General features: G+C 42.8%; 1 pseudogene; it reads right to left on the reverse strand.

Moving 5' to 3' along the window:
* Positions 1–10,663: 10,663 nt before the first annotated feature.
* Positions 10,664–10,840, reverse strand: LOC140283415 (U2 spliceosomal RNA; annotated as a pseudogene).
* Positions 10,841–13,881: the final 3,041 nt, after the last annotated feature.

Here is a 13,881-nt window from a genome sequence, read left to right on the forward strand (position 1 = left end):
GCACGCCCGGTGGCAGAGGTAATAAACGCACTGCTGACCGCACACGGTGGACAAGGTGTTCTGAAGTTGGCGATTATGGTACGTTATCTTCAGGGATCGGTCTTTCAGAAATGACACAATGTCTGAGGGGTAGTGAGAAAAATCTGGCGGTAGCCCGTAAGAGTCGAAAAAGGTGGCTTGACCGTTCTCCTCCAGAGTCAGAGCTAGCCAATGCTCCCCAGGCATGTGAGAAGGATGTGTGTTCACAATGAAGTAAGCCGGCTTTGTAAACGTTTGTGTGAGCAAGGGGAGTTGGTCACTAGCCCACACGCCACAAAATAGGTCACCCAGTAGATGGTGCAACAGGCTCTCCAGTTGGTGGTTATTCATGCTTACTCTTTTAATAATAGTCCACCAGCACCTGTCTTCTTGAGTTGATCTCCAAAATGGAATCGTAACATGCGTAGACAATGAGGGTCGTGGTGTGAGGTAGCGGAACTCTAAACCTCGCCTCCAGTCTTAAATTCCCATTAGAAACAGGTGACAAGGCGTCGCTATCCTCACCAGGATTGAGATTAAAGATAAACAGCGAGTAACCGTTGTTAAATTCTTCACGTGTGATACTCAGAGGGAGATCTTTTAAATGACGACCTGTCGCTGTGAACAAATTGTAAAATTCCCGGACTGAAATGCCTTGGTTGAACTGAGGCTGGAACGCCTTGGCGGGAACTTGTTTACCATCCTGACAAAGAGCTAGATACTCTATATCCATATGTTTAAAGTTGAAGGGTGACAAGTCCCTTCTTCCCGTGAATGCCTCGTGGTGCACCATACCTAAAACAATATATTTAGGCATCGCTCCCAAAAAGAGATTCTCCTGATTGCATATCCTCGAATTTTCAGGGATGGAGTATGTTTTTACATTCACTCGTGACAGTGGGTAGAGAGCGTTTCCTCTCATTAAGGCCGATGTGTGGCCTAAACGAACAGCGGGGGAGACGGAAACTTTTTTGATAAAAAGAGAGGCTCCTAATATCATTAATCGGTAAGTCGAGTCTCTGGTTCCCATGAGATAGAAGGCCTCACTGGCTCTGGTTAGTTTAACTCTCATATCCACAGAGTTCAGCAGGAGCCTTTCGCAGAAAAAGATATCCCCATGGAGGGGGCCCAATAGGTGTACTTCTCTGGAATTAGCTGTACAGAGAGCCCTCTGGTTTAGCCCTCTGTTTGGCCCATTATTGGTTACTATAGAGTCTATGGCGCCGGCTGTGTCTTTACAGTAAAGACCAGCGCTGAACTGACTCTTTAACGTGTCTTCAGAAAAGTTTAGCAGAGTCTCGATCATAGCTCTATATGGGTGGGTGGCACTAGACTGTGAAATTAATCTATCACCCAGAGTAACATCGCATTGACTGAATAGTGTATTGAGAGGATAATTGATGAGACCCACAGGTGCGTCGTTCGCCAAGTTTGTGCCGTCTGCATTGGTGATCTTCACGCGTAGATGTAACAAGGTATCGTTGAGATCCAGATACTTTTCACCATCTCCCGGTATAAAAAACTCAATCGGACCATTCTCAGTAATAGCGGATAGAGGCATAATTTCCGTGTAGATCTTATCCTCGATAGAAAGCTGGGTCATAGGGACTGAAAATAAGTCCAGTTCTGCCAGGGTGCACTCAGGGGATTTGTGATGCAAAAGAGCCATGTTTCACTCTCTTTCTCTCTCTATTTATGATTCAGTGGAATATATCCCTGCTCCGTGCAGACTTCCTCCCTTTAGGCTTGATCCTTCCAACTGACTTCTTTCTTTTGAGCGGCCTCACTATTTGTGACCTCCTCACACGTTCACCCGGCGGCCGCTTTCTTGGTCTTCGTGACAGAACCATGATACCCGATCCTTCTTGTCCTCCCGTCTCTGCAGGACCAGAGATCCTTCTCATGGTTTTGCCTATGACATCTGAGGCAATGTTTGTAGCTGCTGTTTTCAGATGAGGCTTAGCTATAGCAAAACCTTTTTTAACAAGGGGGGCTACGAAGCGAAATAATTTTGAAAATATAGAACCTATTCCATGACCGTACATTACAGGTGCTCCATAAAAACCAGGCAGGGTACCTCCGACCTGGTTCTGGTAATAGTTTACGAAGCGGTGAGGATCATCCCTCATGTTTATCTGAACCATGTTGCTTTGTTTTGTCGTCCTCCTCCTGACACAGACACAGACACTGAGGTGACCTCTGACTGAACGTTTGTTTGATAGTGACTAATGAGTCTGTGATCAACCCGTTTTTATATATATATATTACCTCTTACTCTCTCTGTGATATTAGAGTGAATGACCATCATTTCATTACGCGTTGTGATATCACGGGTCGGAAGTGTAGTCTCACAACGGTTTTCCCATAAGTAAAATTTACCGGAGTGTTTTGATCCGTTTTAATCTCTATGTGGATGTTTTCAATATGCCTCTTTGCTACAGGTAGATAGTTGACCGGGTTAAAAGTATGCGTAATTATATCGCCAAACTTACCCTCTACTCTAGCTGTTCGCAAGAGCGGGGCATAAGCATCGCCGACTATCTGAGGAGCAACCACATCGCTGTAACAGTAAAGCTGGTAGAAACCTGCTTTTAAATCCATCGGGTAAGGGGCACTCCTTTTATCAAACACGATCCATTTGCCAGGCTCCACACCTAGCATGTAGCTCAGTGGTGGATAAAAACGCAGGTGGTACTGGCCACCTGCCTGATACACGAGTCTATTTTCCACCGTGTTCACGACTAAATAAATATCAGAACCTATTTTTCTAAGGTGACCCTCAATCTCGGCTTTGAGCTGATTCAAATCCTTGAAATGTCCCCATCCTATATTGTGGCGGTAGAAATTTTCCAGCCCCGCTTTCCTCCATTCAAAAAAAGCCTGGTCCTTGGGGGCGTTATGCCATGTGTACGGATAAGAAATCTCCGTCAAGGCAACCTGCCACGAACCTTCCAAATCGATATGCTGGGCTAAATCCACGCGGAAACTGGAACTGGTATTATTCTTAAAGACGTTGAGACTAGCGTTGGAGGGCAGGGTGATATAAAACCCCTCATCCTCTACCGTTCGGTTCATGGTGTAATGTAGCGGGCTAGGAGTAGCGATGGCCCCCTTTATACCTCGTGAAGGTCACTGGCTCTGACCCAGCTGTTGAATTTCTCAGGCCAGTTTTTCCAACGGACAAAAACCTGTTTTACACCCCTGATGTTGCGTCGTTTTAATATCTTCTCCACTTGATACATCTTGTCTTTATTCAGTTTAACTTTTTGAATCTCCTCCGCGTAAAATGAACCTTCAATAGCTTCTCCATCAAAATCTTTGAGTTTGTACACAGGGGGAGATCGTGCAAGCTGCTCGGTCACTGTAAACACTTCGTCTGTAAAACTTTGTTCATATTTCTTGTCAAACACGCCTCGCAGTTTAGATATTCTTACAAGATCTCCTTTTTTAAACTTTATCCTTGAGTCCTTGCAGCATCGATCGCGTGCAGAGCCGTACAGGTTCTGAAAAACTTTAAAGGTGTTTTCTAGAGTCACTTCTACAGGCTTCATTTTGATGCTCGTGTGGTGACTGTGGTTGTAACTTTCCACGAGATCCTGCAGGACGTCGACGTATCGACGTGTGTTATTAGCAGTAAAATATCTCCACATCCTGGTTTTTAACGTGCGGTTAAACCTCTCAATCACAGATGCCTTTACCTCGCTCGGAGTAGCAAAATGCACAACTCTGTGGTTCTCTAATAATGCCTTAAATTTTTTGTTAAAAAATTCTTTCCCCGCATCAGTTTGAAGTTTTTTAGGGGTCTCGCTTTCTCTAAAAACAGATTCAAAAGCCTTTACGACCTCTGCGGCTGTTTTTCTCTTCATAGTGCGAACGTAAGCCTTTTTTGAAAACACGTCAATGACGGTTAATAGATAATTATACCCGTCATTGTACTCAGCCAAGGCCTGCATGTCGCAGAGATCTGCTTGGAATTGTTTTAAGGGGCTGGTGACAAAAACTCTATTTCTCGGAAAATGTATTCTTGCAGGTTTATGTAGAGTATATGCATCTTGCTCTGATAAGAAGTCTTGCACTTTTTCGCACGCGACTTTCTTACCCGTTTCGTCCTGTACAGCTTTACGCAACCTCTCTACTCCCCCAAAACTACCAGGGTGGATAGGATCGTAGAAAACCTTTTTCATTAATCTCGTTTCAGCCATCTCACCTTATACAAACTCTGGCTTGTAATGACAGAAAACACAAAACGCAAGTATATTTCAACCTTTTATTTTTTTCTCTAATGTGTAATAATACACACACGCACACACATACAAATGATCACAAAAAGCAGGAATGCTAGTAATATAGGATTTAAGAAAAGTTAAATGTTATAAAAACATCACACGAATACAATATTAGTCTAAACACATCCGGCTGATGGAAAGAAGGAATGTAACACCCCTCTTTTAACCCTCCCAGAACTTTGTCATGGTTTGAAGCTGCTGCAATTTCTTTACATCATCTCCAATCAACTGCTCGTACATATCGTGTATAGAAGTGTTGATTTGTTTCACCAGAGTTAGTTCGTACAAGTAAGCTTCTGCCACAGCCCTGACTCTGGCATCATCTTCACAAATGTTACGCGCAGTTAGAAGATGTTGAATGGAAGCAACGAATCGTTGATTATAAAGTCTCCGCATCAGAGTGTAGTAATGGTCATGAAAAAAGTCGTCCTCGAGGACATCCTTGCACTGATGTTGGCGTAAACTAGGGTGATCGACACTACACCCGTAGCATGATTCAATCATAAATTTTTTGATGGTCTCGTTCAAGAGGTGTATCACTGCAGTTTTCACAACTTTGATGAAACCTGAGGGGACCCATCCATCAAACTCGTCCTCACCCTCTCCTCCGGCATCCTGAGTGTGTGCAGGGGACCCCTGGCCTGGTGGAAGCTGAGAGTCCTCCATTTCGTTAGATTTAGCTTCCTCCGTTGTTACGGCCACGGTGGATCCTATCGGGTAGAGCGTTAAGCAGCGGTCATCAGGCGCCGAATTTGAGAACTCGATCTCGAGAGAAGAGGAGGAGTTGGAGGAGAAGAAAGACTCAGACGAAGTCGCTGGTGAAGGAGGGTGATACGGCTCCAGGTAGTATCTGTCGCTGTCTGGTGATCCAAACTGCGGTGATGTGGATGTTGCTGAAGGACTCCCTGTATGCACCAATAGCGACGGAGAAGCATTCTCCAGATCGCGGTCAGCGATCTCCTCGCACAATGTCTTCTGGACGCTAGTTCTCATCCTGTTCCTCGTGTTGATCGGTGTATGACCTGTGCTGGAGTGTGTCCTTATAAACCTGAAGGGGGTGTGGTTATTGAGGTTGAGGAGGAGGGTTCTCAGCGGAGGGAGGTCTACACAGCCAGGGTTTTCTTGACTGCTAGAATCTCACCCCAGTTCTGGCAACTGCGGAACAGCGTGGAAACTCGATCCGCTATATCATTCATCTTCTCCACCCAGGCCGCATGAGGTATTGCTAACAGCGTCCTAAACACACCACAGTCAGAGTTATAGCACTCAAGAACAAAAAGATCCCCGTCTTCATTCTCATTAGATTTCCGGTGGCTTGCACGGAAGAACCAACGGCCTGTAACGCCTGTTTTCGATTGCCACACAGCAGTGAAAACCATCCTTGTTTTGGCCAGCTCAGCATCATCCAGAGGATTCCTCAGTCTCGGACTCTCCAGTCTCGGCCGTTTGGCTGCAGATGTTGCCGGGATTTCTTCGGGTTCTTCTTTCACTGTTAACACCTCCTCAGCCGAGCCCATGCCTCCTTCTCTATGACGCGGTATCGCTAGTTTCAACACTCCCCAGTCGTTGGAAGTTAGCATACCCACAGTGGTCAGAGGTCCCGGCTTCTCACCACCCTCGTCAAGCTGATACAGACAGAGGTCACCTGTTTCATACATGAACACATAGCCCCATCTTCCCCGCAGTCCATAAGGCTCCAGTGACCATTCTTCCCGTAGAGACACGGGCGGCGGTTGCTGCGTTCTGCACAGAAACACCATCCTTTTCTTGGGAGCATTAGGTACCAAGGGCTGATCTTCAATTATCGTTACCGGAGTCTCACAAATGAGAGACCGCAGAGCACACGTCCTCTCCGGGGCCTGCGTAGATTTATCCTCTACACTCACTCTGCTTCTTGTCCTCGGCATCTTGAATCAGCTATCTTTCACCCCAAAGTCGTTCTCTACACACTGACTGTCTCAGGGTTTTTATCCTTTACTCGAAACACCTCCCCTGTCCACCCATTGGCCCTCAAACCTGGGGGTCGAACAATACCCCACCCCACACATCTAATTATTTTCCCATCTTTACCTTACAGGGACCGGTCTTTGAAGCTGTTAAAATGCTGACCGCTTCTACAACTTAACCTTTTCTATTAACCCTAACCCTTTCTCTTATTTAAACATTCAACTAATATATTTCTCACAACCTCCTGACTTTAGCTGTAATCATTCTTAACCCTAGCCATAAACTCCCCCTTCCTTCCTTAGATCTCTTCAACAGATGGCTAATCTCTGTCAAACAGAGGTCACACGTCAAAATAGCTTGATCGATCGATAAGAGGTCAAAAGTCATATCCCCAGATGTCAGCAAACGGATGTCAAACAAAGGTCACCAGTAATATTAATTTGATTGATCGATAAGAGGTCAGAGGTCACCTGTCAAAATGAGTTTGAATAAAGGTGTCCTTTTATTTCTCTAACAACACTAAACCTTTAGGAATCCGAGAATAATCTTCTTTTCACGAGTTCTACACAATTTCGGATTTTGATATAAAATGAATTCCTTCACTCAAACCAAGTTAAAACTGCTTTGTCCTTCATATTTATTCATGTCTAAATAGCTTTAAACAAAAAAGAATGTTGTACTTTGCAGGATAGGAAAGAACAACTCTAAACCTTTTCAGGAATCCGAGAATAAGCTTCTTATCACCAGTTCTACACAATTTCGGATTTTGATATAAAATGAATTCCTTCACTCAAACCAAGTTAAAACTGCTTTGTCCTTCATATTTATCCATGTCTGAATAGGTTTCAACAAAAAAGAAAGTATTACTTTACAGTATACCAAAGAACAACACTAAACCTTTAGGAATCCGAGAATAAGCTTCTTATCACCAGTTCTACACAATTTCGGATTTTGATATAAAATGAATTCCTTCACTCAAACCAAGTTAAAACTGCTTTGTCCTTCATATTTATCCATGTCTGAATGGGTTTCAACAAAATAGAAAGTATTACTTTGCAGTATACCAAAGAACAACACTAAACCTTTAGGAATCCGAGAATAAGCTTCTTTTCACCAGTTCTACACAATTTTGGATTTTGATATAAAATGAATTCCTTCACTCAAACCAAGTTAAAACTGCTTTGTCCTTCATATTTATCCATGTCTGAATCGGTTTCAACAAAATAGAAAGTATTACTTTGCAGTATACCAAAGAACAACACTAAACCTTTAGGAATCCAAGAATAAACATATTTCCACGAGTTCTACACAATTTCGGATTTTGATATAAAATGAATTCCTTCACTCAAACCAAGTGAAAACTGCTTTGTCATATTTTTCAGCAAGTATGGTCGGACATTCACACCTACTCACAGCCGAACACCTCCGCTCCCGCATTTGATGGTGTATAGTCGGGCATTCTCACCATTTCTCATCAGGTTTTTGCAAATTATGATGACATTCACACCTGCTTTTGATGTTGTATGGTTGGGCATTCGCACCTTTTTTTACCCATTTTTCAGGAATTATGGGTGGACATTCACACCATCTTACAGCTGAACACCTCCTCTCCCGCATATGATCATGTGCGGTTTGATATTCGAAAAATTTTCTTTCATGTTTTCTAGCAATTATTGATGGACATTGAGACCTTCTTGCAGCTGAACACCTCTGCTCCCGCTTTTGATGGTGTATAGTTGGGCTTTCGAGCCTTTTCTTCCCCGGTTTTTACAAATTATGGTTGGACATTCAGACCTTCTTGCAGCCGAAAACCTCCGCTCCCTCTTTTGATCATACATTGTCGGGCATTCGCACCATTTCTTAACCACTTTTTACAAAACATGGTTGGACTTTCACACTTTCTTGTAGCCGAACACATCCCTTCCCGCTATTGATTGTGTACAGTCGGGTATTTTAACCTTTTCTTACCCGCTTTTTACCAACTACGGTCGGACATTCACACCTTCTTATGGCGGAACACCTCCGCTCCCTCTTTTGATGGTGTAGGTTCGGGCATTCGAACCTTTTCTTACCCGCTTTTTACAAACTATGCTCGGACATTCAAACCTTCTTGTAGCCGAACACATCCAGTCCTGCTTTTGATGATGTATGGTTGGGCATTCGCACCTTTTTTTTTACCCATTTTTGAGGAATTATGGGTGGACATTCACACCTTCTTGCAGCTGAACACCTCCTCTCCCACTTATGATCGGGCTTCCGAGCCTTTTCTTCCCCGGTTTTTACAAATTATGGTTGGACATTTAGACCTTCTTGCAGCCGAAAACCTCCGTTCCCTCTTTTGATCATAAATTGTCCGGCATTCGCACCTTTTCTTACCCGCTTTTTACAAACCATGGTCGGACTTTCACACCTTTTAGTAGCCAAACAACTCCGCTCCCGCTATTGATTGTGTACAGTCGGGTATTTTAACCTTTTCTTACCCGCTTTTTACCAATTATGGTGGGACATTCACACCTTCTTACAGCGGAACACCTCCGCTCCCTGTTTTGATCATTTATGGTCTGGCAATACTACCTTTTCTTACCCGTTTTTGAGTTATTATGGCTGGACATTCACAGCTTCTTGCAGCCGAACACCTCTTCTCCGGCTTTTGATGATGAATGGTCCGGCATTCTTACCTTTTCTAACACATTTTTCAGCAATTATTGTCGGTCATTCACACCTTTCTCATCAGCTTTTTACAAATTATGATCTGACATTCACACCTACTTGCAGCCGAACCCCTCGGCTTCCGCTTTTGATGGTGTATATTTTGGCATTCGAACCTTTTCTTACCCGCTTTTTACAAACCATGGTCGGACTTTCATACCTTCTTTTAGCCGAACAACTCCGCTCCCGCTATTGATTGTGTAGAGTTGGGTATTTTAGCCTTTTCTTACCCGCTTTTTACCAACTATGGTCGGACATTCACACCTTCTTACAGCGGAACACCTCCGCTCCCTCTTTTGATGGTGTATGTTCTGGCATTCGAACCTTTTCTTACCCACTTTTTACAAACTATGCTCGGACATTCACACCTTCTTGCAGTGAAACACCTCCGCTCCCTCTTTTGATTGTGTATGTTCGGGCATTCGAACCTTTTCTTACCCGCCTTTTACAAACTATGGTCGGACATTCAAACCTTCTTGTGGCCGAACACATCCACTTCTGCTTGTGATGATGTATAGTTGGGCATTCACACCTTTTCTTACCCATTTTTCAGTAATTATTGGTGGACATTCAGACCTTCTTGCAGCTGAACACCTCCGCTCCCGCTTTTGATGGTGTATAGTCGGGCTTTCGAGCCTTTTCTTCAACGGTGTTTACAAATTATGGTTGGAAATTCAGACCTTGCAGCCGAACAACTCCGCTCCCTCTTTTGATCATACATTGTCGGGCATTCGCACCTTGTCTTACCCGCTTTTTACAAACCATGGTCGGACTTTCACACCTTCTTGTAGGCGAAAAACTCCGCTCCCGCTATTGATTGTGTACAGTCCGGTTTTTTAACCTTTTCTTACCCGCTTTTTACCAACTATGGTCGGACATTCGCAGCATCTTACAGCGGAACACCTCCGCTCCCTCTTTTGATGGTGTATGTTCGGGCATTCGAACCTTTTCTTACCCACTTTTTACAAACTATGCTCGGACATTCAAACCTTCTTGTAGCCGAACACATCCACTCCTGCTTTTGATGATGTATGGTATGGCATTCGAACCTACTTGTTGCCCGCTTTTCATTAATTATGGGTCGACATTCACACCTTGTCGCAGCCAAACACCCTGTTTCGATCATGTATGGTTGGACATTCGCACCTTTTCTCACCCGCTTTTTGCAAACTATGGTCGGCCATTCACAGCTTCCTCTCCACCATACTTGTATGGTGGGATATTCACACCCACTTGCATCCGAAGACCTCCGCCCCCACTTTTGTTGATATTTAGTCGGTCATTCGTACCTTACCCGCTTTTGGCAAACTATGGCCTTCTTGCAGCCAAAAACCTCTGATCTCGCTTTTGATGATGTAAGGTTGGGCATTCAGACCTTGCTTCACCTGCTTTTCACCAAATATAGTCGGACATTCACACCTTCTTGCAGCCGAACACTTCCGCTCCACCTTTTAGTTTTCTATGGGGCATTCACACCTTTATTTTCACCGTATTTTATAAAAACACCACAGGAACACCGTATTGAGGCTTTGTTCTGACCGCTCATTCGGTGTCGCGTTTCTTTCAAGCATTTCTCCTGGTTAGCCCGCACTCGGCTCGCTCCCAGAGCCGTGTTAAAGTCTACTTCGCATTCACTCTCTTTTCTCAGCAGACTAAAAGAAACTTCCATCCTGCACCGCTGTTAGCTTTTTCACAAGAGCAGAGGAGAGCGCACCGTTCCCAGCGGCACTGCAGTACCGGGTCGATGCTTGGAGTGAACGGAGCAAGCTCCTTTTTCAACTCCTATTGATAAAAATCCATTTAATATGTAGTCCTTGCATAGACATATCACATATTAAACTGATAAGTACAGATGGATTATGTGCAATTAGTAAAGAGAGTAGAGGACGATCTCTCTCGTTGGAAGTCCTTACCTATATCACTTATGGGGAGAGTTACAACCATTAAAATGATGATACTACCAAAAGTTAACTATTTGTTCTCAATGATCCCCATAAAACCATCTGCTACTTGGTTTAAGTCACTAGATTCATGCATCTCCAAATTTCTGTGGAAAAACAAACCACCACGTATTAGTTTAAAAACCCTACAGAAGACCAAGGACAGTGGTGGATTAGATTTACCTAATTTTCAGCACTATTCCTTAGCCAATAGGTTACAATATATATCAAAATGGTTTAAACCTTGTTGTTGTCACAGTTCCCAGAGACGTTGTAATCGTTGAGGATTCTATATTCACCCCCTCATTAGAGGCACGTGTTGCAGATTGATGACACTGAATCTTCTTCTCTGTTCATTGCTGGCATCATTCCCAGCATCGTAAGTGTTCGTGGCATTGTTAGCCTCTTCTTCTGGATCTTGATATCGAGCATCCTTTTGTATTTCTGGTTTGTAAGTCCTCTCTCTTCGTTCACCGGAGTCTTCGTCTCTTTGTCCTTGAGTTTGGTGATTTTTTCTTCTTTTGATGCCTTGACACAGTGTGACAGGTGATACCACATGGGAGATCCTTTAACTTGGACTGCTGTCCCTGTGCTGCGAAATGGCTGTGCTGCTCAAATGGTCTCTCCTTCATCATATACACAGTTATTTATACATCACCTTCCACCATGAAGCGTTGTTTCTCTCTTTGTTCTTAAAATGCTGTTATAAATGTCTAAACCAATCCATTAAACTAGATCATTTTGGCAGTAAAGCGATCTACAATGTGCTTGGTCGCAAAGCTGCTCATCTGTGGTAAACAGCTCTTCAGAAAGGCATTCTTCAATTGATTTCACTCATTTTATGTAATAATTTTGTGATTTCCTACAAAACTACACTTCTTCTCCCATCTGTCTGAGTATTTAATATTGTCTGGGTCCCGTTAAAACATGTATTTTTCCCATCTAATTCCTTGTTTGCTTTAAAACAAGTATTCCCCATTTTCTATCCCTTCAGTAGCCAACCAGTTTGTATGGAGTACACTGGAGCAACTTGACTGATCAGTAAAACACTGCTTTTGTTGTCACCGCAAGGCTTCCCCCGTCGGTTGTTTCACTGAGACACTACTGAGTAACTACAACTCAACACAGTTTATACACATAACATTCATATACATACTAACAAACAAACAAACAATAATTTATCGCAATTTTCTCATCTCTGTTTGAACGTACACCCAGGTAAATATTCCTGTAGTCTTCTCATACCGACTATGGACCCATTCATTGTTTAACTTCACTGTTTTGCAAATCCTAATTGAATATTACACATTGACATTGAACTTTACTGGATAAGCAGGTCTTCATTGCATTCAGCAGCCTATATGTGAGCATTTATGTGTAAGCTGTTCTTCTTTGCATTTATCAGCAGCAAGCAATTCTTCACTGCACATGCATATGTAAATAGTAAAACAATTCCAATGTGTTAGCGAAACCTTCTATATCACAGTGGTTTCTAAGGTCTATTTTAAGTTCTTTGCCATCAGTGAGATGACATTGTTTACAAAGTGTGTCAAATTATCACTGAAGATCTTTTCAGGAATTTCAAATCTAGAAATGAGTTATTTTACGCGTGATTTTGCTACTGAGAGTGCATCTGCTTGTGCACATGGAAATATTTCAGACCATTTGGTAAAAACCTCTGTTGTCACTGAGCAGAATCGTTTCCCTTAACATCAATTTAGTTCAATGAAATCTACAAAATAATGAAATAATGAAATCCAAACAAATATGTTGAAAAAGATACACTGGCTTAGGGAATTATCTTCGTTTTGGTCTTAGATTGCCCTGTGGAATGTATTTTGCACATATTTGACCTGCTAGACAAAACTTTATTCATTTATTTATTCTAAAAAAATGTTTTTAATAATTAGTAAAACCATATGCTGTAAAAACCTGGTTCATTATTGCTTCCATCCCTCCTGTTGAGACATGACATGGTCCGTGGCTCAATACTGCAGCATATTTAAACAAATTCTTTGGCAGTATGGTTTTCCTTCCGGTCATTCATACGAGTCTATTGTAGATGGCAATTGAATAACATCTAATAATGCTAAAATATTTGTAGTTTATACATTTAGCTGTGGATGTCAACATACCTGTTTTTCCAATGCTGTGTTAACACATGTACAGTTGAGAAGGCATACTGACTGTCAGTGTAAACGTTAACAACCTTTTTGTTATTTAATTTACAAGCTTCAGTTAAAGCTACCAATTCGACTGCTTGAACAGAGTAATTTTTTGGTAGTGGTTGTTTTAAGAAAACTTCAGTTTCTGTTACTACTGCAAATCCTGTAGCATTTGTGCCATCAGGGTTTTTTTCCTTGATCTGTTGAATAAATATAGTTATTTCTGCATTTTCATAACGTATATCAGTTAAGTCTGGCCTGGGTAAAACACTGATGGTTATTTCTGGCTTTCCATCTGTGGGGTAGGTAGCAGTGTGGATGGATTAAGTGTAGCACATCTCTCGACAACAAGGTGTGGCTGTGAAAGAAGAACTGTTATGTAGGAGAGATGTCTGGTAAAGATATTTTGTTAAGTAACCATATCACAGCCACTGCATGAGGTACCTTAAGTGTTAATGGGTGAAATAACACCATTATTGTTGATGCCTGCACTGCCAATGGCTTCTGGCCATTGATTCAAAAGTACTATCTCGTCCCTTTTTCCCCCTTTCAGTGGACACTGGCCCCTAATTACCGCAATTCAGCAGGGGGTCTTTCATTAGGAGTACTGGACTCCCCCGTGCACGGTTTCAGCTCCGACCCTGGACAGCGGAAAAAACGTTGAGATCTGGTTTGAGGACCCAATTGTTGAGAAAAGTCTCTCAATGAGACTCAGAGTTGCTGGAGTCAGTTAATGCAAAGGTTTAATCTTGCAGCAAGTTCAAGAATGTGTGTGTGTATGGGTGTATGTGTGCGAACGTGTGTGAGTTTGTGTGT

This window comes from Leuresthes tenuis, unplaced genomic scaffold (assembly GCF_036924035.1).
Source record: "Leuresthes tenuis unplaced genomic scaffold, fLeuTen1.0.hap1 SCAF_23, whole genome shotgun sequence".
Lineage (NCBI taxonomy): Eukaryota > Metazoa > Chordata > Actinopteri > Atheriniformes > Atherinopsidae > Leuresthes > Leuresthes tenuis.